Source organism: Ovis aries, chromosome 4 (genome assembly GCF_016772045.2).
Source record: "Ovis aries strain OAR_USU_Benz2616 breed Rambouillet chromosome 4, ARS-UI_Ramb_v3.0, whole genome shotgun sequence".
NCBI lineage: Eukaryota > Metazoa > Chordata > Mammalia > Artiodactyla > Bovidae > Ovis > Ovis aries.
This window is the reverse complement of record NC_056057.1, coordinates 31778487-31805997: the sequence shown is the minus strand read 5'-3', so window position 1 is coordinate 31805997 and position 27511 is coordinate 31778487.

Genomic DNA, 27511 nt, shown 5'->3' with positions numbered 1-27511 from the left:
AGTTATGTCTTTGTCTGGCTTCTTCCAATGTCCTGGGCGTGACCAGGAATGTGTTCACATGTCACATGTTCTTGTAACATTGGAGAAAATAAGCTATATTAACTGTCAACGTGAAAAGTGAAAGTGTTAGTGGCTCAGTTGTGTGCAACTCTCTGTGACCCCAAGGACTATAGCCCACCAGGCTCCTTTGTCCATGGAATTCGTCAGGCAAGAATGCTGGAGTGGGTTGCCATTCCCTTCTCCAGGGGATCTTCCTGACCCAGGGATCGAACCTGGGTCTCCTGCATTGCAGGCAGATTCTTTAGCATCTGAGCCACCAGGGAAGAAATCCATCAAAAACGCTTTTTCCGCTTCAGCTTGCCCTCTGTCGACTTCTTGCACCTGCGTTAGAGGTGGCAGCCATCACTTTGGGGTCCAACAGAGGGATAGTTGGATTGCACATACGTGGGATTCCAGTCTTTTCCTGTAGAAATAAGTCATGCTAAGTTACGTTGTCCAGTGTGGCTTTTATGAATATCCCTATGGTCTACCATGCTTCTTCACCTGACATTGTAAAACAGAAGGGCCTAAAACCAAAATCTGTAAAGGAGGAGAAACAGGTTTGAAATGTACACACCCAGAAGCTAGTCTGTGTACAATTTGTACAATGATCAGATCTTTAATATTGTAAGTAGAAGATTTAGGAGGAGTTGCAGGTGGTGCAGTGGTAAAGAATCTGCCTGCCAGTGAAGGAGACGCAGGAGACTAAGGTTTGATCCCTGGATCAGGAAGATCATCTGGAGGAGGAAATGGCAACCCACTGCAGGATTCTTGCCTGGAGAATCCCGTGGACAGAGTAGCCTGGTGGGCTACAGTCCACGGGGTTGCAAAGAGTCAGACACAGCTGAGCAACCAACCACGAGCATGAGAAAGTTTAGTTCTTATTGCTGCTGGGCCAGAGTGGAGGTTCATCCCATCAGAGATGAATTAAAACTCATAATGGGCCACCACAACAGGGACCTCTATGATAGATAGATGTCTATGATATCTATGTCTATGACATCTATGATAGATAGATAGATAGGTAACTTCAGATTACAGTATTTAAAGTAATTATTACCTTAAAAGGAGAAGGCAGTGGCACCCCACTCCAGTGTTCTTGCCTGGAGAATCCCAGGGACGGGGGAGCCTGGTGGGCTGCCATCTATGGGGTTGCACAGAGTTGGACACGACTGAAGTGACTTAGCAGCAGCAGCAGCATTACCTTAAAATCTCGAATTGCTCCTGAGACAAAAACTTAATAGAAGTTTCCCTAAATTTAACAATAATCCTGAACTTATGGCATTACTGATAGCGAGTTGCTTTCTTCTATTTGATACTATAAGAATTATTTTTATGTAAAAAGTGCACCACCAAAAATATAGGAAAAATAATGGTGAGTCAACTAATATTTATTATTTATTATATATATAAATATTTATTTATATAAACATATTTATTATTTATATTATAATTATAATATATCATAAATTACATTATTTACATAATGTAAAGCATTCTTTAATGCTGTGTCTCTGAATTTTGTGATATTTGTGAGCTTTTGGTTTTTATTGAGATATAATTGACAAATAACATTATATTGGTTTCAAGTTTACAACATAATGATTTGATATTTGTATATATTGTGAGATGATCTCAACACACCTAGTTAACATTCATCACATAATTACACATTTCCTTGTGATGAGAACTTTTAGGATCTACTCTCTCAGCTACTTTCAAATAAACCATACAGTATTGTTAACTACAGTCACCATGCTGTACATTTCATGCCTGGACCTATTTGTCTTATAACTGGAATTTTGTGCCTTTTGACCCCCTTTACCTGTTTCACCCATCCCCAAGCCCTCCTTCTGGCAGCCATCAATCTCTTCTTTGTATCTATGAGTTTGTTCTCTATTAGATTCTAGCTCTGAGTGAGATCATATGGTATTGTTTTTCTCTGACTTATTTCACTTAGCATAGTGCCCTCAAGGTCCATCTGTGATGTATCAAATGGTAAGGTTCCCCTTTTTATGGCTGAATAGTATTCCATTGTATGCATCTGTTTCTTTATCCATTCATCCGTCAGTGGACACTTAGCTTGTTTCTCTGTCTTGGCTCTCGTCAATAATGCTGCGGTGAACGTGTGAATGCAGGTATCTTTTTCCGTTCATTTTTTTATTTTCTTTAAAAAAAAAAAAACAAAACAGAATTTGCCGGATTGCCGGATCCTATAATAGTTTTATTTTTAATTTTTTGAGGAACCTCTTTATGCTTTTCCTTAGTGGCTGTACCAGTTTATGTTCCCACCAACAGAACACAAGGGTTCCCTTTTCTCTCTATTCTCCCCAGCATTTACTGTTTCTGTTGCTTTGATGAAAACCATTCTGACAGATGTGAAGTGACGCCTCACTGTGGTTTAGATTTGCATGTCACTGGAGGTGAGTGGTGGTGAGTACCTTTTCACATACCTACCGGCCATCTGCATGTCTTCTCTGGAAAAATGTCTATTCACATCCTCTGCCGGGTTTTTAATCAAATCGTGTGGTGGGTTTTTTTTTTTTTTTTTTGGCTGTTGAGTTGTATGAGTTATTCATATATTTTGACTACTAACCCCTTATCAGATATATGATTTCCAAGTATTTTCTCCCACATGGTAGGTTGCCTTTTCATTTTGTTGATGATTTTCTTTGTTGTGCAGAGCTTTTTAGTTTGTAGTACTCTCAGTTGTTAATTTTTTGCTTCTTTTACTATTGCTTTTGGCGTCTGTCAGCTTTTAAAAATTAGAAATAGGATGGGAAATGAAATCACAACCAAAGCCATCGCTTGTGTCCCCCTCCTGCCTACCGGTTAGGGTGCTGCTGTCCGGGATGGACAGAAACAGAAGGAACACCTCCTGCAGGAAGCTTTCTATAAGCCTGTGAGAATGTGCCGCTGCTGTATGCTCTACTCGCCACCCATCAGAAAGGGAGGGAAGAAAAAATCAAAACAGGCGAAACTGGAGAGAGAAGGAAGGTGTACAGAAATTCAAGCCAAACAGGTGAGAGTGGGAAGGAGAAAGATGAAGACCCAGCAATAGCTGCTAACTAGAAAGAGATACATAAAGCAAAATATTAGGAGAATGTAAAGTAAAGCAGACTAAACATTTCACAAGTTTTTTCCCCAGCTCTTTGCCAGGCCTTTCCCAGATGGTTACTGAACCATTTGTTTAAATTAAGTCTTGCTTAAACTATAAGGAGCTAAGCTAATTTCCAGTGTCAAGAATTCTTGGAACAGAGCCATGGGAGGTGGAAGAACATACAGTGCTGTCGGGTGGGGACGTGGCTACACGTGTGCCCGCTGAGGACTTCCAGATCCTCCTGGGATTCACCCCTGTTTAAAACGATAGTCGCCCTCCCAAAGCCCGCACTCTATCCCAGTGGTAGTGCTGAAGCCCAGGCCCCATGAAATGTGCAGTGTCTGTAGTGGGAAACTTCTTTTTAAAAATTCCCTGAAATGAATGTATTAGAGGAAAAGTGAACAGTGGGGTGGCAGCCCACTGGGTGGTTTCTCCCCCCACTTCCTTTTGATTATAGTTCTTGGAGTCAAGATAATTTTTCAAACAAAAAAAGAAACTTACAGGATTCAAAATTCAGAGAAAGTTGACTTTCTTATAGTTAGGGGTCTGAAATGGTTATATATAACAGTAAGAATTCCTTAACATTACAGACTAGAGTCCTACATGTTTACATTGATGGCAGCAGGTCTGAGATGCACTATCAAAGAAGAGGAAAGAAAACAGGCTTGAAAAGGGCAGAGATCATAGGGTCTTGTCTGAGCATCCATAAAAGAGAAGCGCCTGCCAGATAAGCACAAATTGTCCACTTCCTCCTCTCAAAACTCCTAGCTCCTTTGCCCCCTGAAAAAGGCTCCTGGGACTCTCCAAGTCCTCCCCCAGCATCTCCAGCTAAGCCAAGTTCTCCGTCAGTTGCCTTCCTTCACAACCCTCTGCCCCAGCTAGGTCTTTCAGAAACACTTAGAGGCTGCCGCCAAGCTAGTTTTCTTTTTAACTTTCCATTTTTACCGAGTGGTAAATTAGGAGCTGGGAACAGTCCCAACTTAACTTTCCTAATACTGTCACTAAGTGGCCACGGGTAATTGCTTGAAAGCTGCGGCCGCCAGATGACAGTCGGAACAGAACAGCTCGTAGTGGCCGGCAAGCCTCAGAAGGGTCAGCCGTCCAGTGCCACTCCACGGCCAATTACTTGCATGCCTTACTGAACCTGAGATGGGGAAAAACCAAGCCTCTCGGACCTGGGAAATTTGGATCAGAACTACCTGAACAGCTTCTCTGCCGGCTTTTCTAGGCTAAAGGGATGAGGATTTTAATTGTTGAATGCTAATGATGATGATGTCTAACAGAAAATTACTTGCCCATGTACACATCAAATTGGATCAGTTACTGGAGACTATTCGCCTGATGCCAATGACATTGAGAGTATCTCAGTGCCATAGGTGTGAGCATTTCCACTCTTTCAGTTCCTGCAGGGCATATAAAGGCAGTGAGGCGTGTTGAAGGGGAGTTGAACCCAGTTCCAGGCCTGCTTCAGTAGCCTCCCAGCAAACAGTCTTAAGCTACTCCCTCCCTGGGGTCCTCAATCCACCTGCCAGTGAAAGAAGGAAGACGCACCTGCTGTATTTACTCGAAAGGGTGGTTACAGAGATTGTGATTAATGCTGTGAAAGGATTTTGAAATTTCCTGTACAAATGTAAATAGAGCATATTATACAAATGAATGATTCTCTCCCCCAGCACCTCTCATTACTGGGATCTCTGTCCCCAGACCCCACTGAAGCTGCCATCTTGTGGTTTCCCCATGGGCATTTCAGCTCATCCTGAGCCCTGGTGTTGAATGCCTTAGGTTTTGCCATTGAGGAGATTCTTTCACATAAGTAAAAGTCAAATTTGCAAAGTCTTTTAAGACTGAAGGAACGTCAGGAGTCTTCTATTTGTCACAGGATTGACCTGAACCTCAACCAGCTCATACAAAGGCACTGTGATTGACAAGCATGTGGTATAACAGGAGTGATGGAGGTAACGCTCAGAAAGCCTCAGCCAGCCTGTGAAGTTTTCATCAGTTCTCTCAGCTTTCAATCTGCAGTGCTAATGAAGTAAATAGCAGAGGAGTGCACTAACCTGGTGAAATATTGTCATTTCCTACCCTGTGGATAGATTTTTCCTGAGCTACTTACTTCTTCCTATTAGGTTGTTATCAAGCCCAGTTGTAGTTTTCTGTTACATTCTATCTTAATTTGTTTAGTTGGTCTTAAGCTTTCCTAGCAAAAGGGCATCTTTTCCCCCCTAGAATTGTATTTTCAATATTGGAAAAAGTATTACTTTTTGGGATCAATAAAAAAGTAATTGCCAACAGTAGGAAAACAGACCTCAGAGCTTTCAAATGGGAGAAACTGAGGAATTAGTGAACAAAAAAACCTTGTTTCTGCATTTGTTCTTTCCAATTATAAAAGTAATCCATGCTTATTGTAAAAAAGTATACAAAGAATACAGAAAGTCAAAAGAGAGAGGAAAACACTGTTAACACACAGGCACTTTCCTTCCAGTATTTTTTTCCCCAGTGCATTTTCTGTCTCTCACATCATTTATTTGGTCAATTTTTATGGCACCTATATGCCAGGCCACCATGCTGGGGCAGGCACCTTCTTGGAATGGGATAGTGAAGTCACTCAGTTGTGTCCGACTCTTTGCGACCCCATGGACTGTAGCCTACCAGGCTCCTCCGTCCATGGTTTTTCCAGGCAAGAGTACTGGAGTGGGGTGCCATTTCCTTCTCTAGGAGATCTTCCTGACACAGGAATTGAACCCAGGTCTCCCACATTGTAGGCAGACGCTTTACCATCTGAGCCACCAGGGAAGATATAGTCTTACCCAATTTTATATCTGCTTGCTTCAGTAGTCACAAAACTCCTCCAAGATGTTTTCTTTACCCATCTTGTCTGTAAAATTGTGTTCAGTTGTCTTCTGATGTGGATTGTTAATAACAATCATGTTATTCTCTAAGTCAGATAAGAATCACTGTCCATTTGCTACTTAACAATAAAACTATAATCATCCTTATGTAGCTCATCCGTGGTGGAAAGTGAGTGAAGTCGCTCAGTCGTGTCCGACTCTTTGTGACCCCATGGACTGTAGCCTACCATGCTCCTCCGTCCATGGGATTTTCCAGGCAAGAGTACTGGAGTGGGGTGCCATTTCCTTCTCCAGAGGATCTTCCCAACCCAGGGACTGAACCTGGATCTCCTGCATTGTAGGCAGATGCTTTACCATCTGAGCCACCAGGGAGACACCCATGAATTCTGAAAATTACCATCGCCTTCACCTATCAGATTTTAGAAAGAAGCAAGTATCCCTTGATTCTGTCATAAACTTAGGAATAGACTTTGGGGCTTGTCCTTTAAAGCTATGAGTCGAGGAAAATGTTAGCAGGCCCAGCTGGTTCATCTCTTTTTATGGTTAAAAGAGAGAGAGAATGAATGAATGTCACCATTTTTATCGTTGCTCACATGGACTGGAATTGTTTCAGCATCTGCTCAGCACCAAAGTCTCTGAGGTTTTGAGGGATCAGCTTTCCTACTAGAACATCCCTGCAGATGGGGACTCAGAGGAGAGAATGAAAGAGAAGTATTTTTCCTCTCAATTATTTAAATTTAAGAATAGTGGTACAGATAAAACTGCAGCATCAATAGAAATGTCTCTCCCACGATGTAGCAAGTCCCCCAGCCTCAGTCAACTTTCCACTGACTCATGTGGCTTCCCCAGCCACAGAGGGGATCTCCCTGTTTCTCTTTGTGCCCAGGCTTCTCTCCAACCCTTAATGAAATGGTCTAAGCATTTGTATACAGTCAAGCTCTGAGTACCTACTATGTTCCCAGCGGGGAAGGCTCAAAAGGAAGGAAGTAGGAGGCATATAAAGACTTTGTGATTCATCCTGGGAAATTTCAAAAACTTTCTCAATTCTCAGCAATATTTTCTAAGTTTTTCTCTCTCTTTAAGCACAAAGGGACATTTTCAGATTGGTTTTTCAAAAATGAGTTAGATATTTTTCATAACAGAAGTCAGTGAATGCATTTAAGTGTTGAGATTAAAATTGCCCATGTTTAGATGATTCCTGCTAAAGTTTTTGAGAGGTTTATTGGCTTCCGTCACTCATTTTAGTTCAGGATGGTGATTGTTAAATGCTCATAAGGCAAAGGTCTTTTTCCCTGAGAAACAGTCATTAGAAATTAGGTGTGGCTCTATGGGCATACATGCGTAAACACATTCACACAAGTACATGCCAAAGAAAAACCAAGCTGGACAGTAGTTGAAGAGGAAAAAACATTTTATTCAGGGCTATTGCAAGAGGAGGAAAGAGATCTCAGTATAGAACCAAAGCTCAATTCAAATATAGTGTGGGCAAGTGGAGATTTATAGCCAAGGAGCAGGATGGGGGTCAGTGGATGGAAATTACTAAGAGAAAATATCAGGGGAATGGGGATTTTTGGCCAAACAAGATTCTTGCTGAAGACAGTCCAGGAGGATCAGATGTCACCTGGGAGATGGTGGGAGCTGAGGAACCTGCTCAGATATGGAGGAGGAAAGACTCACTGAATTGACTTCATTTTTCTTGGAATTAGATTTTATAAGGAAGTTCATAGATGAGTCTAGGAGATTCAGGAGACTGACTAAAGTTTGGTCAAGCAAAAGCATCTTTGTTAATACATACACACGCATATGTATCTATACACAAATACACACAGGTATATGTATGTATATATACTTATATATATTTTTTCTTTATGATAAAATGTAATGGATTCTTAAAATTTCAAATCTTTAGTAAGAATCTAGGGCAGCACCCTTGGGTGAGTCTGTGGACCATCTGCCTAAGAATAACCTGGGAAGATTTTTTAAAAATACAGATTCAGGGGTTGTAGTTCCCCTAGATAATCTGACTTAGTGGGACATGAGGATCTGTATTTTAAACATGCTCACCAGATCCTTTTCATGCCTAGTTGCATTTGATAACTGTCCAGTGCAGTATATTTGACCTGTCTTGAAAAAAAACACAAAGCCATATACAATACTTATTTTATAATATGATAGTGTCCCATGGCTACCACGAGATTACTTTCATATTCCAGGTACAGGGATTGGTGCTTCCCTATATTATCCTGAATCACACACAAGTTTATTGAGAACTTTTTAGCTTCAGGAGAAATGTTTCTTTTAAAAATTAGTAAATAAATAGTTTTTATTAGAGCACACCTCACTTTCTTTACTTCATTTTCTTTCTTTTGATGAGGTCCATAAAGTTGAGTTGCATTAGACTAAAAAATTATCAAATACATAGCCCAGAAGTAACACTGAAAATGATAGAAAGGACATTGTTAAACACAGAAGACTGGAGTGGAATGCAGTTTTGATAGGGGAGCTAGTAGTCTGTCTTTTCATGCAGAGTCTTAACAGATTCTTTTTGTGATGTTGATAGTATGCCCAGTAAATGCCTCAATATACATGTTTTTCCTTGTTCATTTCATTAATGAAACAGTGTAACTGTACTGATTTCTATTGTTAGAAGTCTTAGCATTTTTTACATCTAAGGTGGAGTAATTTGCAAATTGATTCATTCTTACATGTAAGCTGTGTTTCAGAGATCAGTCTCAGGGTGTGGTCTTTACTTTTTTTGAAGATAAACCAATTTGCTCAAGGTTTGGACATAGAATTGGTAGTGGACTTAGGATTAGAATCCTTAGTTGATTGTTCAGTCTTTTAATCACATGCAAACAACATGACTTAGGTCTGAGATATAGCTGCCACCCGCCATTCTTACTGTGATGTCAGTGCATTTAAGAATATATGGAAACAATTGCCATATACCAGTTTCCTGTGAACCACAATAATTCTTACGTAGAAATTATATTTAAAAGGTTTAGTAAGCCTTGGTTTTAAGTGTTTGATCTCACCTTTTGGGTTATAAAAGCATAGATTTTTGAGTTGGTGTGGTTTTAAAGGCTCTTTATATCTCCCTGCAGAGTCTTACTTGTTTTGAGAACATCTGCTATGAATGTGGGCTTCCCTTGTGGCTCAGCTGGTAAAGAATCCACCTGCAGTGGAGGAGTCCTGGGTTCAATCCCTGGGTTGGGAAGATCCCCTGGAGAAGGGAAAGGCCACCCACTCTAGTATTCTGGCCTAGAGAATTCCATGGACTGCATAGTCCATGGGGTCACAAAGAGTCAGACACCACTGGGCTTCCCAGATGGCGCTAGTGGTAAAGAACTCATCTGCCAATTCAGGAAACATACGAGACACAGGTTTGATCACCGTGTCAGGAAGATCCGCTGGAGAAGGGCATGGCAATCCACTCCAGTATTCTTGCCTGGAGAATCCCATTGACAGAGGAGCCTTGCTGACTGGTCATTGCATCACAGGGTTGGACACAGCTAAAGCACCTTAGCACACACACACTATGAGCGTAGCGCAAAGGGAGGCTGTCCAGGTGCACAGGTCCCGGCAGTTTCTCCCCACCGAAACAGAAGCCTGGAATCTGTTTAATAACCAAAGTTTCTAAGGTTCTCAACCAATAATGCCCCAGCTAAAACTGAAGCATGAGAAAAACGAAACAACATTCCTTTTATCTATCCAGACACCTAACTTAATGGTCACTGAATGATTTTCTGTTGATAGACATGAAATGTCTCTGGGACATTGACTCATCATTCACTCAACAAACATTTATTCAATATCTGTCATATACCAGCATCTGGTCCAGGCAGTTGGGATACATCAGGGAACAGAGATCCCTTGTCTCACAGATCTTTTTATTCTGTTAAACTTTCAAGCATGCTAGGCTGTTTGGATGTATCAATACCATATAGGTATTTTGTTGGTCTGTGATTTGCAAACTGGTAACCAGAGGTTCTGTTCAGCTCACAGATAATTTCTGAGGTTAGCTAAGTGGATTTTTTTTTAGTTAGTTTGAGTACTTTAAAAGCTGTGTACCCTCCAAAAGACACATGCCTGCACCATTTCTTACTGTTCCCACTTCATCAGCTGCTCTCATACCTTCCCTGCCTGGCCCCAGAAGGCATTGGAGTTTGTGTGCCCCGGCTTTTAGCATGTCTGTGCTTGGCATTGGTACCTCTTATTCATCTAGAATTGTCAGAATAAACTCTCTTCTCTTACCTGAAAGAATTCGGATGCTTTGTATGTGTTTAGAACTCTAACTAAAATGTCAGGCCTTTCGTGGGAAGTCAGCTCACATGAGATTGTGAGTTCAAAATGGCAGTGGCTTACATGGCTAACAATAGCTGAGATGTTCCTAAAACTCACCGTGCCACTCCATTCCCTTACATTGGAAAGTAAAGTTGGTCTTCTTTCTGTTGGCAAAATTATATATGGTGGTTACAGGGGAAATGAGTCTGTGCATCTGTTTTTTAGTAAGCTCTTATTCTTACAACTGTCAGCTTGTGGCACTATTTGGACTACTACCCTCATGGTGTCCTTTTCAAACGGAATGCTTCTCCCCAGCCCCACCCTGTAAATCCTCTATCTAGTCAGTCCAACTCATTCTTCCATGAGGGTTTCCATCTCCACCTTAAAGCAATTTATTCTATTCTAATTCTTGTCAATTTCTCCTCCTCTGAACTCACAACGCACTTAGGGTAGTTGATACACCCACTCATTTACTTGCGCAGCATTTATTAATTGACTGCTCTTCTCTGCTCCAGTCACTAGAGCTGATACCTTCTGCTATAGTCTGAATGTTTGTGTCCCCCCAAAATTCATTTGTTGAAATCCTAACCCTAAGGGTGTGGTATTAGGAGGTGGGGCCTTTGGGAGGTGATTGGTTCATGGAAGTGGAGCCGTCATGATAGAAATTAGTGCCCTTATGAAAGAGTCCCCAGCTCTAGTGTCTGACAGATCCTGGGTGTACGGGGACAACTTACCTCCAGGTTTGGGTCATCAGTAAGGACTGCAGCAGAGTGTGCCCATCATTAAAGCTGAGAAACTTGAGTGGTCTAACTAGTCACCATGTTTTGATTACCCTGGCCCTCACACTATTCCTTTAGCATTAGTCTTGGAAATTTCCAAAATACGTCACCACGTCCAGTGAAGGCTGTCCCCTTGCTGATCCTCCTCTGAAGCACTATTTTCATCATTGATTATTACCATCTGTCTTCATCACCTTTCAGTGTCACAGCACTCACAGTGGGATGGTCTTACAGCTCTCTGGAAGATAAACCTCAGGGAGATCTCAAGTGCACTTTGATCAAAGAAGCAGAATGTTCAGCCCTTGGTGATCACTTGATAAATACTAATTGACTACCTGGCTGTGGAAAATTATTTCTTTCCATCTTACCCTGGAGATGGGAGAGGACTGGAGTGTAGAGACACAGATTTCTGTCTCCCAAGGCAGAGGAAGTTGTTTCACCTTAAGATGTCATTAAAGAAGTTGGGAGAAGTAGAGAGTTAACTATTTCTTGGGACCTTCTTTAATCTCACGATCAAGAAAGTTTCACTTACTGGAGAACAAGATGGCAGAGGAGTAGGTGGACGTGAAGTACATCTCTCTCCATAGATAGATCAATAATTCACCTTCAGACACAGAAGTGCATGCAGAACACCAGCTAAGCGTGGACAGGAGTATCTGACCAGTAGAAAATAGTATATAAACATTAAAATAAAGAACTGAATGTTATTACAAGAGATAAAGGAGGACACTACATAATGATCAAGGGATCAATCCAAGAGGAAGACATAGCAGTTGTAAACATCTGTGCACCGAACATAGCACCTCATTACGTAAGACAAACACTAACAGACATAAAAGGAGAAATTGACAGTAACACAATAATAGTAGGAGACTCTTAACACCCCACTCGCACCAATGGACAGAGCATCAAACCAGAAAAATTATAAGGAAACACAAGTCTTAAATGATACATTAGATGAGATGGATCTCATTGATATCTGCAGGACTTTCCATCCAAATGCAGAAGAATACACCTTCTTCTCAAATGCACATGGAACATTCTCCAGGATAGACCACATCTTGGGTCACAAATCAAACCTCAGTAAGTTTTAAAAAATTGAAATCGTATCAAGCATCTTTTCTGACCACAAACAATGCTGTGAGATAGATATCAATTACAAGAAACACAAACACAGGGAGATTAAACAATATGTTTCTAAATAACCAATGGGTTACTGAAGAAATCAAAAGCGAATGAAAAATAGTTTCCAGAAACAAATGACAATGAAAACACGACAACTCAAAACCTATGGGATGCAGCAAAAGCAGTTCTAAGAGGGAATTTTACAACAATACAGTCCTACCTCAAGAAACAAGAAAAACATAGAATAGACAACCTAACTTTATACCTAAAATAACTGGAAAAAGAACAAAAAACCCCCAAATTAACAGAAGGAAAGCAATCATAAATATCCAAGCAGAAACAAATGAAAAAGAAATGAAAGAACCAATAGTAAAGATGAATAAAACTAACAGTTGTTTCTTTGAGATAAACAAAATTGACAAACCTTTAGCCAGACTCATCAAGAAAAAAAGAGAAGAATCAACAAAATTAGAAATGAAAAAGGAGCAGTTACAACAGACAGTGCAGAAATACAAAGGATTATAAGAGACTGTTATGAACAACTATATGGCAATAAAATGGATGACCTGGAAGAAATGAGCAGATTCTTAGAAAAGTTCAATCTTCCAAGACTGAACCAGGAAGAAATAGAAATTATGAACAACCCAATTACAAGCACTGAAATTGAAGCTGTGATCAAAAATTTCCCAAAAAAACAAAAGCCCAGGACCAGATGGCTTCACAGGAATATTCTGTCAAACATTTAGAGGAGAACTAATGCCTATCCTTCTAAAACTCTTTCAGAAAATTGCAGAGGAAGGAACACTTCCAAACTCATTCTACAAGGCCACCATCACCCTGATACCAAAACCAGACAAAGACAACACAAAAAAAGAAAACTACAGGCCAATATCACTGATGAACATAGATGCAAAAATTCTCAACAAAATTGTAGGAAACAGAATTCAGCAACACATTAGAAAGCTCATACACCATGATCAAATTGGGTTTATTCCAGGGATGCAAGGATTCTTCAATATACACAAGTCAATCAGTGTGATATACCATATTAACAAGTTAAAAGATAAAAGCCATATGATCATCTCAATAGATGCAGAAAAAGCCTTTGACAAATTCAGCACCCATTTATGATTAAAACTCTTCAAAAAATGGGCATAGAAGGAACTTACCTCAACATAGTAAAGGCCATGTATGATAAACCTACTGCAAACATTATTCTCAATGGTGAAAAACTGAAAGCCTAAGATCAGGAACAAGACAAGGGTGTCCACTTTCGCCACTGTTATTCAGCATAGTTTTGGAAGTCCTAGCTATGGCAAACAGAGAAGAAAAAGAAATAAAAGGAATCTAGATTGGAAAAGAAGTAAAGCTCTTATTGTTTGCAGATGACGTAATATTGTACCTAGAAAACAGATATCAGTTGCATTTCTATATACTAACAGTGAAAAATCAGAAAGAAATTAAGGAATCAATCCCATTTACCATTGCAACAAAAAATAAATGTCTAGGAATAAACTTACCTAAGGAGAAAACTCTGGGAGTTGGTGATGGACAGGGAGGCCTGGTGTGCTGCGATTCATGGGGTCACAAAGAGTTGGACACGACTGAGCGACTGAGCTGAACTGAAAGAGAAAAAAAGAACTGTACACAGAATTATAAGACACTGAGGAAAGAAATAAAAAATGACATAAACAGATGGAGAGAGAGATTCCATGTTCCTGGCTAGAAAGAATCAATATTGTGAAAATGACTATACTACCAAATGCAATCTACAGATTCAATGTAATCCCTATCAAATTACCAATGGCATTTTTCACAGAACTGGAACAAAAAACTTCACAATTCATATGGAAACACAAAAGACTCCAAATAGCCAAAGCAGTCTTGAGAAATAAGAATGGAGCTGTGAAGGAATCAACCTTCCTGACTTCAGATTATGCTACAAAGGTACAGTCATCAAGATAGTGTGGTACTGGCACAAAAACAGAAATATAGACCAATGGAACAAGGTAGAAAGCCCAGAAATAAACCCACGCACCTATAGATACCTTATTTTTGACAAAGGAGGCAAGAATATACAAAGGGGGCAAAGACAGCCTCTTCAATAAATGGTGCTGGGAACACTGGACAGCTGCATGTAAAAGAATGAAATTAGAACACTTCCTAACACCATACACAAAGATACACTCAGAATGGATTAAAGGCCTAAATGTAAGGCCTGAAACTATAAAACTCTTAGAGGAAAACATAAGCAGAGCACTTGATGATATAAATCAAAGCAAGATCCTCTATGACCCTCCTCCTAGAGTAGTGGAAATAAAAACAAACAAGTGGGACCTGATTAAACTTAAAAGTTTTGCACAGCAAGGAAACTATAAGCAAGGTGAAAAGACAACCCTCAGAATGGGAGAAAATAATAGCAAATGAAACAACTGACAAAGGATTAACTTCCAAAATATATGAGCAGCTCATAGAACTCAATACCAGGAAAACAAACAACCCAATCAAAAAGAGGGGAAAAGACCTAAACAGACATTTCTCCAAAGAAGACATACAGATGGCTAAAAACACATGAAAATATGCTCAACATCGCTCGTTATTAGAGAAATGTAAATCAAAACTACAATGAGATATCGTCACACCAGTCAGAATGGCCATCATCAAAAAGTCCACAAACAGTAAATGCTGGAGAGGGTGTGGAGAAAAGGGAACACCCCTGCACTGTTGGCGGGAATGTAAATGGATACAGCCACTATGAAAGACGGTATGGATTCCTTAAAAAACTAGGGATAAAACCACCAAATGACCCAGCAATCCCACTCCTAGGCATGTACCCTGAGGAAACCAAAATTGAAAAAGACACATGTATCCCATTTTTCTCTACAGCACTATTTACAATAGCTAGAACATGGAAGCAACCTAGATGTCCATCAGCGGACGAATGGGTAAGAAAGCTGTGGTACAAAATACACAATGGAATATTAGTCAGCCATAAAAAGGAACACATTTGAGTCACCGAGAGCCTATTATACAGAGTGAAGTAAGTCAGAAAGAGAAGGATAAGTATTGTATACTAACATGTATATACGGAATCTAGAAAAATGGTTCTAAAGAATTTATTTGTAGGGCAGCAATGGAGAAACAGACATAGAGAATAGGCTTATGGACGTGGGGAGAGGGGAGGAGAGGGTAAGATGCAGGTTGAGAGTAACATGAAAACTTACATTTCCATATGTAAAATAGATAGCCAATGGGAATTCACTCTTTGGCTCAGGAAACTAACAGGGGCTCTGTATCAACCTAGAGGGGTGGGATGGAGAGGAAGATGGGAGGGAGTTTCAAAGAGGAGGGGACATATATATACCTATGGCTGAATCATGTTGAGGTTTGACAGAAAACAACAAAATTCTGTAAAGCAATTATCCTTCAATTTAAAAATAAATAAAAAAAAGTTTCAACTCTGGCTTGCTGCTTAGAAACTGACTCTGTTTTTCTTCATTTTTCCTACATGAAGGACAAATGTTTAGCCTTTCAGGAATTTCCAGTCCTGTTTGAGGACACACCAAAATATTTCTGACCCGGAACCTTTTAAATAGATTAAGTAACTCACATGCAATATACATGCACAGAGGCCCCTGTATTTATGCTTATATGTGTAGTACATCTCTATACAAACAGACGCACACAAACACCTTTTATCTCCATAAAGAAAGCACATTCTATTCATAGGAAAATGGTTGGGTCAGGCTTTCTGGGGGTTTTTGTTTGTGCACCGCAGGGTGCCTAATCGCACTGCAGGGGCAGGCATCCGATGTCATGCCAGCCACCTACAGCAAGCCCGGGTGCCAGAGGCAGAGATGAGAGCACTAATTACAGGGTGTCAAGAGACAAGGAGAGAAGGAACGGGGCAAAGATCCCCACAGAACAAAACTTTCCGTGAAGATGGAAAGTAAAGGAAGGGTGGGTTTCTCCTTTTTGTTTTGCGTAGGAATTCTCTGCTTTTGAACTTTCTCCCTGGTTCTGTAATTTACAGCCAAGAGCTGGATTCATGGAAATAGCTGGATGATTTTTTTGAAGGTTGCCCACATGTTCCTAATAAGCATTTTCCAATCTGCTTTTATCTACATTTCAGTGGTGTTAATCCCTTCCTGTCCAAGCCACTGCTGACAGAATGCATATTCAAGAGTCTTCACCAAGATTCTTCAGTTTTGTGAAATTGGTTTTATTTAATCCAGCCCTCTCTATCTTTCTTAAGGGGCAATTTATAGCTTTGTGTTTTTCATGCACATAACTTTTGTGTTTAAGCCAAGCCCCCCCATCCCGGATAGTTATGTTGGTGGACAAGGCAGGTATTATTGCCTTATGAGGGGATTACTGGGATGTTACTAATATGTTACAGTGACTGCCAGTAACTAAAGATTTGGATGGTTCCAGCCATATATTTGGCATTTTTCTGGAGCTGATGTTTTCCTTTAGCCCCCTGCCTGTAGTTGTCATCGTTTCTAGGTAAGCCTTTCACAACCCTATCTGAACATTAAAATCTTCTGGAAGAGTTGAAAAATACCCAGTGTCTGAGTCCCACTCTAGTGAAATCAGAACCTGTGGAGGGGACAACAGGCACTGGTCTCTTCATGAGTTCTCCAGCGTTCAGGCAGTGTTGAGAACCACTGGCGCGGTCCTCGTCCTGTGACCCCTGGGCTTAGGAGTACCTGTGTGGGGGCCGGCTTGGTCTGCCCTCTCTCCTCCCCACCCCCAGGTTGAACTCGATGCTACCCACTGCTTCACTGGCCTCTGGATGATTCAACCATGTCACCAGGGGCGGGACCAGGTCGGTGGGAGTGAGGCCTCTGGAGCACAGGTCCTTCGTGCCTTTCTTGCCTCACCCTCATCCTGAGCCTGAGATCGTTTGCTCTTCACAGAAACTTGCGTTTGATTGCCCTGGATATGAAACCATTGACGTATTTTCTCTCTTTTCCATCTAAGCCTCCCTGTCATTGCCCTCTTTTGGCAATCCTATTTAGCGAATACCACTTTAAGGAAACAAGAGTTGTCTTTCTAAACTGCCTTCAGAGCCAGCACCAAGCCATAATTAAACTATTTTCTTCCCTTTAGAGGTACAGTGGCTTTTTTAAAAAAAGTTATTTTATCCTGAGTAATTTGCTTCCCCATTCCCTAATGCAAGTTCCTCCTTGAGTTTAAAAATTCTTGTTCTGTTTCTGAGAAAACACCATCATGGAGTTCTAGAGGCCTTTTTTTGTTGTTGTTTCACTTTGACATCCCAAACCATCTTCTAGGTGTGGAACTATTTACTTTTCATGATGATTATATTATATCTCCCAGGGGACTATTACAGACCCCAGAAATCATGATAGGTGTCAGTTTTCTTGCCTTTTGATCCTTAGTTCCAGTTGTCTACTGCCTGCACCTCCTCCATGCCTACTCAGATAAACCTGTCTGAAACTGTCCTCACTGGCTTTCTCTCTGAATTTCCTTCTAAACCTTTATGTTTCCCATCCTTATCCCTCTGGCTCACCCAACTTTCTCCCCCACTGCATCAGACCAGAATCCTGCCATCCTGCTGCTTACTCATCCCTCCAACCAGCCCAGTTCTGAGACCTTCTGAATCTCCTCTCTGAGCTGTTCCTCGTCTCCATAATCAACCCCACCTTTTTGTGACTCCCCCCGTGTCCTCCCATGTCTCTCTGTGTTTGCAAATGTTGCCTCTCTGCCAGATGAGTTCTGATTCTTGTCAGAGCATTGCACGGTCTTCCTGACCTAGCTATTGTTCACCTTCCATGGGAAGCCTCCTTTAACCTTCTAGAGAGTGAGCTCCCAATTCTGAGTTCCTCTGTCCCCTGGTGAGGGCCTCCACCATGGCTTTGGTTCTGATCACTGTAATTGTCTGTGGCTATGACTCCTTTCCATGAAATGCCAAATTCCTTGATCACAAGAGCCACTTCCTATGGATAGCTGACAGCTGTATAAAGTGTAACCAGGTGTTTAAGTGTGAGAGAGTACCATAGAGTGGGGGTCACGAGTATGGACTCTGGAGCTAATCTACCTGAAATCAAATACTTCAGTACTACTTGCTGGTTGTGTAAATCCAGGCAAGTTACTTGAACCTCTGCCACAGTTTTCTGTCTGTAAGTTGATAGAGTAAGATCTACCTCATGGGACTGTTGTGAAGAGTAAGTGAATTGGGACTTCCCTGGTGGTCTAGTGGTTAGGACTTGGCCTTCCAATGCAGCGGGTGTGGGTTTGGTCCCTGGTCAGGGAGCTGAGATCCCACATGTCTTGGGGCCAAAAAACCAAGACATAAAATAGAGGCGATATTGTAACATTCAATAAAGATTTTTTAAAGAGTAAGTGAACTGATAACTTTAAGGCAATTCCCAAACTAACATTCTAAAATTCTGTGAAAACACTCCCTCTTCCCTCCCCTCTAAGCAAGTGTGTAAATGAATTCAGAGATCATCTGTAATCTTAAAATCACCTGTAGCACCTAACCCAGTGTAGTGATTAAAACAAACTGTTTCATAGGATGTTTGTAAGGATGAGTGAATGAACACATGTATAGGACTTAGGGTCTGATATGTAGGAAGTACTTATTTAGTAAGTGTTAGTCATTGTTATTATCATTAGTGCCATCCCCTCCAAATTCCTTCAATAGTTCTCCAATTTTAACGTAATTAATTTCAAAATCTGTTCCCCAAGACTGTGGTAGATGTACCTGAATCTCATTTATGACCAACATTAGTACCTTTGCAAATGCTATTCAGGTATATGACCCTATACTCTTTGCAGTCTTACTCTCTTTTTCATTTGTGAGAATCTACCCATTCTTTAAGGCCATCTCAAATTTTAATTTCTTAATATATTTTTTGGATTTTCTAACTACAATGAGCTTCCTTCTTCTGAATGCTGTATGAATTTTATTGATATTAAAAAATAACTTTTACTACTGCTATTGCTGCTGGCATTTATTGAACACTTACTATGTGCCAAGATGCTGATAAGCACAAAAGTTATTTAACTGTAGCAAGAAGAAGGTTTAAGTGGCAAAGGATTCAGACAGGGTCAGCAAGGGGGTAGGATATGGCTGTGGTTATGTCTCTACCTGTGTCTAGGATGTTATTTTCCTAGATAGCAGAATAGGACCTTTGTTTTTATCTTCACAGGAATTGTGCCTTTCCTCATTTTAGTAATACTTCTAGTATAGAAATAATTTTTTAAATTATTTTTTCAATTTCAATTTTTTTCAAAAATAATAATTTGAAATCTAATTAGAAACCCGTGTGTATGTGTGTGTGTTAGTCACTCAGTTGTGTCTGACTCTTTGTGACACTATGGACTGTAGCTTGCCAAGCTTCTCTGTCCATGGAATTCTCTAGGCAAGAATACTGGAGTGGGTTGCCATTCCTTTCTCTAGGAGATCTTTGCAACCAAGGGATGGAACCCAGGTCTCCTGATTGCAGGCAGATTCTTTACTGTCTGAGCCACCAGGGAAGCCCATAAAACTCATATATAAGTTTTACTGAATCTTAGCATTAGAGAGAGCATGATACACTTTTTCTTTGACTGAGACATGTTCTCTGTCAACAGGAAGGGCACTGTCAATGCTTTCCAAAACACAAAAGTACAAAACAAGGACTCTTCTTGATGCCAGAAATCAGCCATTAGTATATCTACTTGCATTTGTTCTTATTACGTTGTTGATCTGTGCAAAACGTGTTGTCCCTTCCTGGGATGAACCGTCCTTATTTATACACTCAAAGTATAATAATGAGCTGGGTGGTTATTGAGTGTCACTAGTGGAGCAGTTTGGAAATCAGAGCATCTCCAAAGGATGTGTAGATTGCCCAAGGAATTTGGCTGCCCCCACCGCTGAAATGGAGAATACCTTCTCCTTGGAATCACTGCGAATGCTTTTCAGCCTGTGGGGAATGTTCAGCATGTGGACACCTGGGTATATTTATAGACCTTTTCTGGATTGGCTGGTGTGCCGGATGCCCACTTCAGCTGCTAGCCTTACTCTCTGCTCAGGAAGGCTGACCTGAATCAGCGAGTTTCTTAACCTTCTGGTTCTAGTCGTGTTTGGCCAGGGAGAAGCACCAGTGAGAGAGTACGGGGAGGGCGGGCGGGAAGCGATTGGGGTATCACTTTCTGGCCTCCTTCCTGCGCTGGTGCCTTTGCCACAGCTCCGGGGGGTGTGCAGTGTCCTTTCTGCATACCTCTCTGGCTGTAGACTACCTCTCCCTCCTCCTCGTGTGTTGAAGCCTAGGAGTGGTAACAGCCCTAGGACCACTAGGCTTATGGTCTCCTTTACCTTGATGACATCTTTGTAAATAGTCCCTCTATCAGACTTTCCTAAAATCCCCCAATTTAGGTATGCTACCTCTTGACTAGATATTGACTGATAACCCACTGTTGCTGTGTCTACATCTCTAAAAGTAATTTAGCCTCTAAGGCCTATGAGACAACAGAAGGCATCAGGTATAGCCATGAAAGAAAGAAAGTGAAGTCGCTTGGTCATTTCCGACTCTTTGCAACCACATGGACTGTATGTAGCCCGCTAGGCTCCCCGTCCATGGGATTTTCCAGGCAAGAATACTGGAGTTTGGCATTTCCTTCTCCAGGTGTAGCAAGGACATCTTTCCAAATCTATGACAAGTTCTAATTTGAGGGTCTACAAAGGTTCTCAAGGAAGGACTCTGACTGAGGGAGAAATTTCTCATGTGGTCCCATTGTTACTTCCTAGAATTGGACCCCAAACAAAAATACTGGTGAATTCTTGAGATCTGTCAATGCAAATTCATGTTTACTTGAGAGGCTGCAAATTTATTACAGCAGGCTTGAGCAGAAAATATTTGTCTACAGTGAAAAACTGGAAGCCAACAGTGCATGATTAGAGAACGGAAAATGTCATTTTTTAAATTGAGGAAGATGGATGTAAAGTGGAAGATTCTGTTCTGGCCCTAATTATGTGGCTGCGTCTTCCTGGACTCTTGGTCTAATCGGCATCGATACAAAAATTACACAGCAATCTAGAAGCTTAAAAAAAAAAAAAGAAAAATGGCAGTAATTAAATGACAAAAACTATATTCAAATAAAATTAAGGGTTTGACTTAAAGCTATGGGGGGCATCTCCTTTTGTTTCTTCTGCATTTAAAGGAAAAGGAAACAAAAAGAGCTTTCTGGAAGGGCTCCTCAGCACTTGTAGCCCCCAGCCTCAGGAGTTTGCTGGTCCAAAGTCCCCTCTGCATGCAGCTTGTCCATTGTATGACTTTGGGTTCTATTCCTGTGCTTCATGGAAAAGCCCTGGAGAAGGGGCCCAAGAGCCAAAAGAAGAAACTCAGTTTAGTTGTTCGGGTTATCCATCATGCGCTCAGTCACGCAGTCGTATCTGATTCTCTGTGCCCCCATGGACCGTAGCCTGCCAGGCTTCTCTGTCCATGGGATTGCCCAGGAAAGAATACTGGAATGGGTTGCCATTTCCTCCTCCAGGGCATCTTCCAAACTCAGGGATCAAACCGAAGTCTCTTGTGTCTGCTGTATTGGCAGGCAGATTCTTTACCATTAGCACCACCTGGGAAGCCCTTTATTCACCATATCAAGAGGTTAAATGTTTATTCTTTAAGTGGAAGAATTATTTAATGGAATGAAATAATTTAATGATTTAAATGGAAGTTTTTATAATAATGCTTTTTAAAAACAGAAATATTTTAGATACACAAAAAGCACCCATATCTATACCCACCTATATTTAATAAACACAAATATCTTGCTATGTTGTTTCATTTTTGAACGTAAAGCCTTTTGGATGCAGTTGAAGCTTCCACTGCAGTCTTCAGCCTCCCCATCTCTCCTACTGTCTCCAGAGGTGACCACCGTGTCAACGTCAACATTTTTCCTTCTGTTTTCATACTTTGACTACATAGGCGTGGGTTTAGAAATAGTGTACATAGTCGTGCTATTTGTGTGCTTTTAAAATCTAAATAGTGTTTCCTTATGTTTTCAGGAATTATCTTTATTGAGACAGGTACCTGTACATCATTCATTTTAAATGCTGTGGACTCTTTCATTGTATGAGTATATACTGTGGTTTATTTCTCTTTTTCCTATTGATAAATATTTAGAATGTTTGCCTTTCTACCATTACAGACAACGTTTGATGAGCATCCTTGTAAATAGTGTCTTGTGTACATCTGCAAGACCTTCTCAAGGATGTAGACTTAGGGAAAAAATGTTGGGCTGTATGTCAAGTACACCGTCAGCCTCCCTGACCATTGCCGTATCCTCTCCTGCGTGGCTGGACAATATGCGTGCGTAATGCAGGACCTGACAATTTTCATTTTCCCCTGCCCCATCTCATATTTTATATAATCAAACTTTTAAAATTTACTATCATAGTGGTTTTATTTTCATTACCCTGATTACTAGTGAGGCTGGGTTTTCTCTCAGATGTTTATTGGTACTTCAAGTAATCTCTTTCTAAATAATCCATTCCTTTCCTCTTGCCCCTTTTTTTTCCCTGGATTTTTTGTCTTTTCCAAACTAATTTGTATGGGGTTTTAATGTCTGAGTTGCATCCTTAGGCAGTTACTATGTATCAGATAACTGTCTTAGTGGAAAGTTTCAGATTCTGTACTCTAAGCAGCAAGCATCACCTTATACCTATTGTAAATGACACATTATTCCAGGTTGACTCCAGGCTTTGTCAACACGAAGAAGCAGACCTGTCCTGGTGAATATAATAGTAAAGCTAGTCACAGCCCTTTGGGGATGAGGGCCTGAGTTATTGGAGAGAAAGCTTAGGAAGATCTAAGAGCAGGAAATTAGGAACCTGTTGGAGAGTGGGTCAAAGCTCATATAGCTGGGAGAAGCCTGGAACCTGGCAGAAGCAGAGCGGTTTCTACGGAAAGGTAAGTGGTAGGAGTGCTGTAGGCTCTGTGATGGGGAGGGTGCCTCCCCGGTGGGAGGACGTCTCACGGCTATGGAACTCAGAGAAAGGGGGCATCCTAACTGCTGACTGGCAGCCCAGTTCACCACATGCCAACCTGGGTGGGTGGCAAGGAGAGAAATCAACAGGAATTCAAGAAGAAAATCCTCATAGGCTGCTGCCCTTCCCCACTATCAGAGCCCTGAAGGGCTTTACCATGATCAGCCAGCGAGGATGGCCTGGGCCAGGCTACACTGCAGAGTGTGAAAATGCAGAAGGGGTAGGAAACTGGAGCTCTGATCTGTCACCAAATTGTAACTTGACTTCTGATAGTCACGGTTTATTTTATGCTGCCTCCAACTTCTAGCCAGCAAATTACAAAATCACATGGTTTGCATTATACCTTCTTTGCTTTCCCTTCCTGTCCATGTTAATAGAGGTGGGATGAGTGGCAAAACGACCCTCAAGCAGGTGGCAGCAGGTAAAAGGAAATCCTATGTGTGTGGCTGGCTGGCCGCTGAACGAGGGACTGATGATGACGGCCCTGTCGTCCTCCCTGCGTGCATGGACCTGCGTGTTATCACCCAGGAAGGTAGGGAAAGGCCGAAAAGCTATTAAATGCTAAATTCCCCCATCTCTTGGTTTCTAGCTATGTCAGGGCCAGAGAGATAAAGCTGCTTGGTAAGCCTGTTTTTGCTTGGGTGGTGAACCAGTGTCTCATGAATCAACCAAGTGGGGGAACTGAATCAACCCCCGAGTCTAGGGCACAATTAGCTACCTTAGAGAAGGAATTCAGGGATACTCCTATCCTGCCTGCTTAAGTTCAGTGCAGCCTTTCCTTGTAAAGCCAGACAGTAATCTTTGTGGTGTTTTTTGGTCTTCTTGCTAATACAGATGAGGGTTGGTGGTCTCATCTGAGTGTAGACTGCCCAGCAGTGAAATATCTTGTGCACCAGACTTGGTAGGGCTTGCTGTGAACATGTAAATGAGGGTGCTAGGACAGAAATAAGTAGACTAGTCCTGCAGTATTGATGAATTCTGGAGACTTACTTCCTTCAGTTCTGTTTCATTCAGCAAAGTCTCTGTTCTCTTAACTTTCGCCTTCATGGTCCATCAGAACCAACTCCACGTGTCCTTGAAGCAGATTTAGAAAACGAAGGCAGGTTAGAAAATTCCAAGTTTTCTTTTTGGCAGCATCAAGTGGCTATTATCCCAGAGCCAAGCGATGTTGCCAGAGACTTTTTTTTTTTTTTAAATCAACAGATGAGGGAGAATCAAACCGTCTAGTGTTACAGACTGCCAGGGAGTGAATTACCATGCCGGGGGAAGTCTCCCGCCCCTTCCAACTAAGGAATAACAGACAAACAAAATCGTGGGTTAACATGAAATTTCAAACAAAGCAAATGTCTCACTCACCCTTGACATTCATCTTTACAATTCTATTAAGAGGTTTTTCATAAGAGTAGATTATTGGGATTCCAAAAATGAACTGACAGTCATCACTACGTAGTTTCTTTCTAAGGATATTATTTGTGCAGTCTCTGGAGTTTCTCCTTTATTGCGACTTTAAGCAAAATTTTCTTTTACGAGGGCTGTGCTCCAAATTATCATGGGCTCTTAAATAACAGCAGTTGTAAGTTCTCTACAGCCACTTCTCCCACCTGTTTTGCTTTATTTTTTAATTTACTTTATTGAAGTATAGTTGATTTATAGTGTGTCAGTTTCTATTGTACATCAAATTGACTCAGTTATATATACACACAAACATTCCTTTTCATATTTTTCATTACGATTTATCAATATCCATATTATAAGGGACCCAACTTTCTCTTATGTTTCCAATTATGCTTTTTTTAAACTTTTATATTGGAGTATAACAGTTTAACAATATTGTGATAGTTTCAGGTGGACAGCAAAGGGACTCAGCCATACATAACATTAGGCAGAGTTCCCTGTGCTATACAGTAGGTACTTGTTGGTTATCTACTTTAAATATAGCAGTGTGTACATGTCGATCCCAAACTCTACAACTATCCCTCCTCCCTATCCTTCCCCCATGGAGGCAATAAATTCATTCTGTGAGTCTGTTTTCTGAATCAGTTCATTTGTATAATTTCTTTTTAGATAGTGCATATAAGGGGTGTCATGTGAAATTTTCTCCTCTGACCAACTTCACTTGGGGAAAAAAAAAGATGTTTTAAAGTAAATTTTATCTAACATTTCCAAATCTGTTCCCAGTCATATCCTGATCACCTAGTTATCCGTGTGCTTGGAAAATGCTTCTCTTCAACAGAGTAGTTTTGCTGCTTTCTCTAGAACTGTATAGAGAAGCTTAGCCCCTAAGATAAAAAGTAAGGACCATCTCCTTTCTGTGTGGGAGAAGAATGCCGACTGTCTGGTCAGATGTGCATATGGAAAGGCTGCTTGCCCTGCTCAGTGGTTCTGCAGCCTAGTTACACGTTGAGTTACTGCAGGAACTCTGAAAAATTAATCATACTCCCATCATACCACACGCTAATTCAGTCAAGAGCACAAGGTGAAGTCTCTGGACTGGCAGCACCTGGGAACTTGTCAGAACTGTGGGTCCCAGTCCTGCTGAATCAGACATGCTCGACACGTGGGGCCCAGGATCTGTGACTTAATAAGCGCTCCCAGTGGTTCTGATCTCATTCAGGTTTGAGGGGAAATACCTCTGCAGTTCATATTTTTAAAATATAACTCTAGATGACTCCAATGTGCAGCCAGGGTTGAAAATTTTAGGTATTTCCTTCCAATTGTATTCATTGTGCTACGACATTTTGTATAAGGGACTTGAGCTCCTCAGGTTTTCATATCCACAGGATCTCCTGTAGATACAGAGGGAAGTTGTATTTACTTCTGTTTGATCGCAACTACACAAAAGCCAACTGCCTGTTTGCTTTCTGATCCTTTAGATCAGTCATAGCCAAGAGAGTTCTGGTTTTATATGCCTTGGCTCTAAAAAGCTCAGTCTAAAGTTTGTCTTATCTCCTGGACCTACCCCTTTGACAGAGATGAAAGATCATAGCAGAGTACCAAGAAGTATTGCAAGATCCTTGAAGAAATGCAAAAGCACACATTGTTTATTAGGCACAATAGTGTTAATTGTGACTTCTTTTTATGTTGACAATGTTCAAAATCTCAAGATCTTTTAGGGTTGTTTTGTTTGCAGTGAATCTGAATGACTTCCTGACTGCTATTCACCTAATAAAATCTCAGACTCCATGTCATTGAACTTGAAGTCTGATTGATATGCAGTCTTAGAACTCTAAATAGGAAGCGGCGTCCATGAAAACATTTCCTCCTCTCAACTCAGGGTTCTCACAGTTTTCATCCTCTCCCTCCTCCTTTCCATCAATCCTCCTGACACTATGTTGTTCTTCCTTTTAAACAAATGACTCTTAGGAAACTACAGTCCCCCTTCTGAAGCGCCTAGGACCAGCTATGTTTTTTGAAGTTCATACTCTTCAGTTTTAAAGGAGTAAAGTAGTGTGCGTACTGTATATTAAGGTCTGAAGCAAATGGTGTAGGTATTCAGACTAAAGAGATTAGGGACTATATGTAACATCAGGATGGTCTTGTTTTTGTTTAGTCGCTAAGTCGTGTTTGACTCTTTGGCAACCCCATGGACTGTAGCCCACCGGGCTCCTCTGTCCATGGGATTTCCCATGCAGGAACACTGGAGTGGGTTGCCATTTCCTTCTCCAGGGGATCTTCCCAACCCAGGGATCGAACCTGTATTGGCAGGTGCATTCCTTACCACTGAGCCGCCTGGGAAGCCCCTCGGGATGGTTCGGTTTAGGTTTTATGAATTGAAAACCAAGCAAACGAAAACCTTGTGGGCCTCTGGAGCTATTTGTGTTTCAGATACTGAATGCACGATTGTGGGCAGTATTCCATTCTTGAACCAGGAGGCAAACCAGCCCCAGCAGGACTGAAAAGGCCCAGGATCTTAAAAACAAATTTAAAACATCTTGTTTATAATAAGTTTAGATGGTTGACATTTAAGGACAGAACTTATGAATATGTAGCTTTGAATGTTAGTGCCTAGATCTGTAATTAAAGCAGCCAGGCTTAAACCGTATTTTTCAGTGAGATGGCAGTCTGGAAAGATCACATTGCCCCTAAACAAATGGTGCTGGGACAGTGGCGAGCCATGTGGAAATGGAATGGAGCTGGACCCCACTCTCTTCTTAATTGTTGGGTGGGCCAAGAAGTTGTCAGGTTTTTCCATACAGTGTTACGGAAAAACACAAACTTTCTGACCAACCCAGTGCAACTCATCCCAGATGGACTGAGCCATAAGCATTCAAAAAATAAGAGTGACTATTTTTACAATGCCAGAGTGGAGAGGACTTTTCAAATATAATGAAAAATC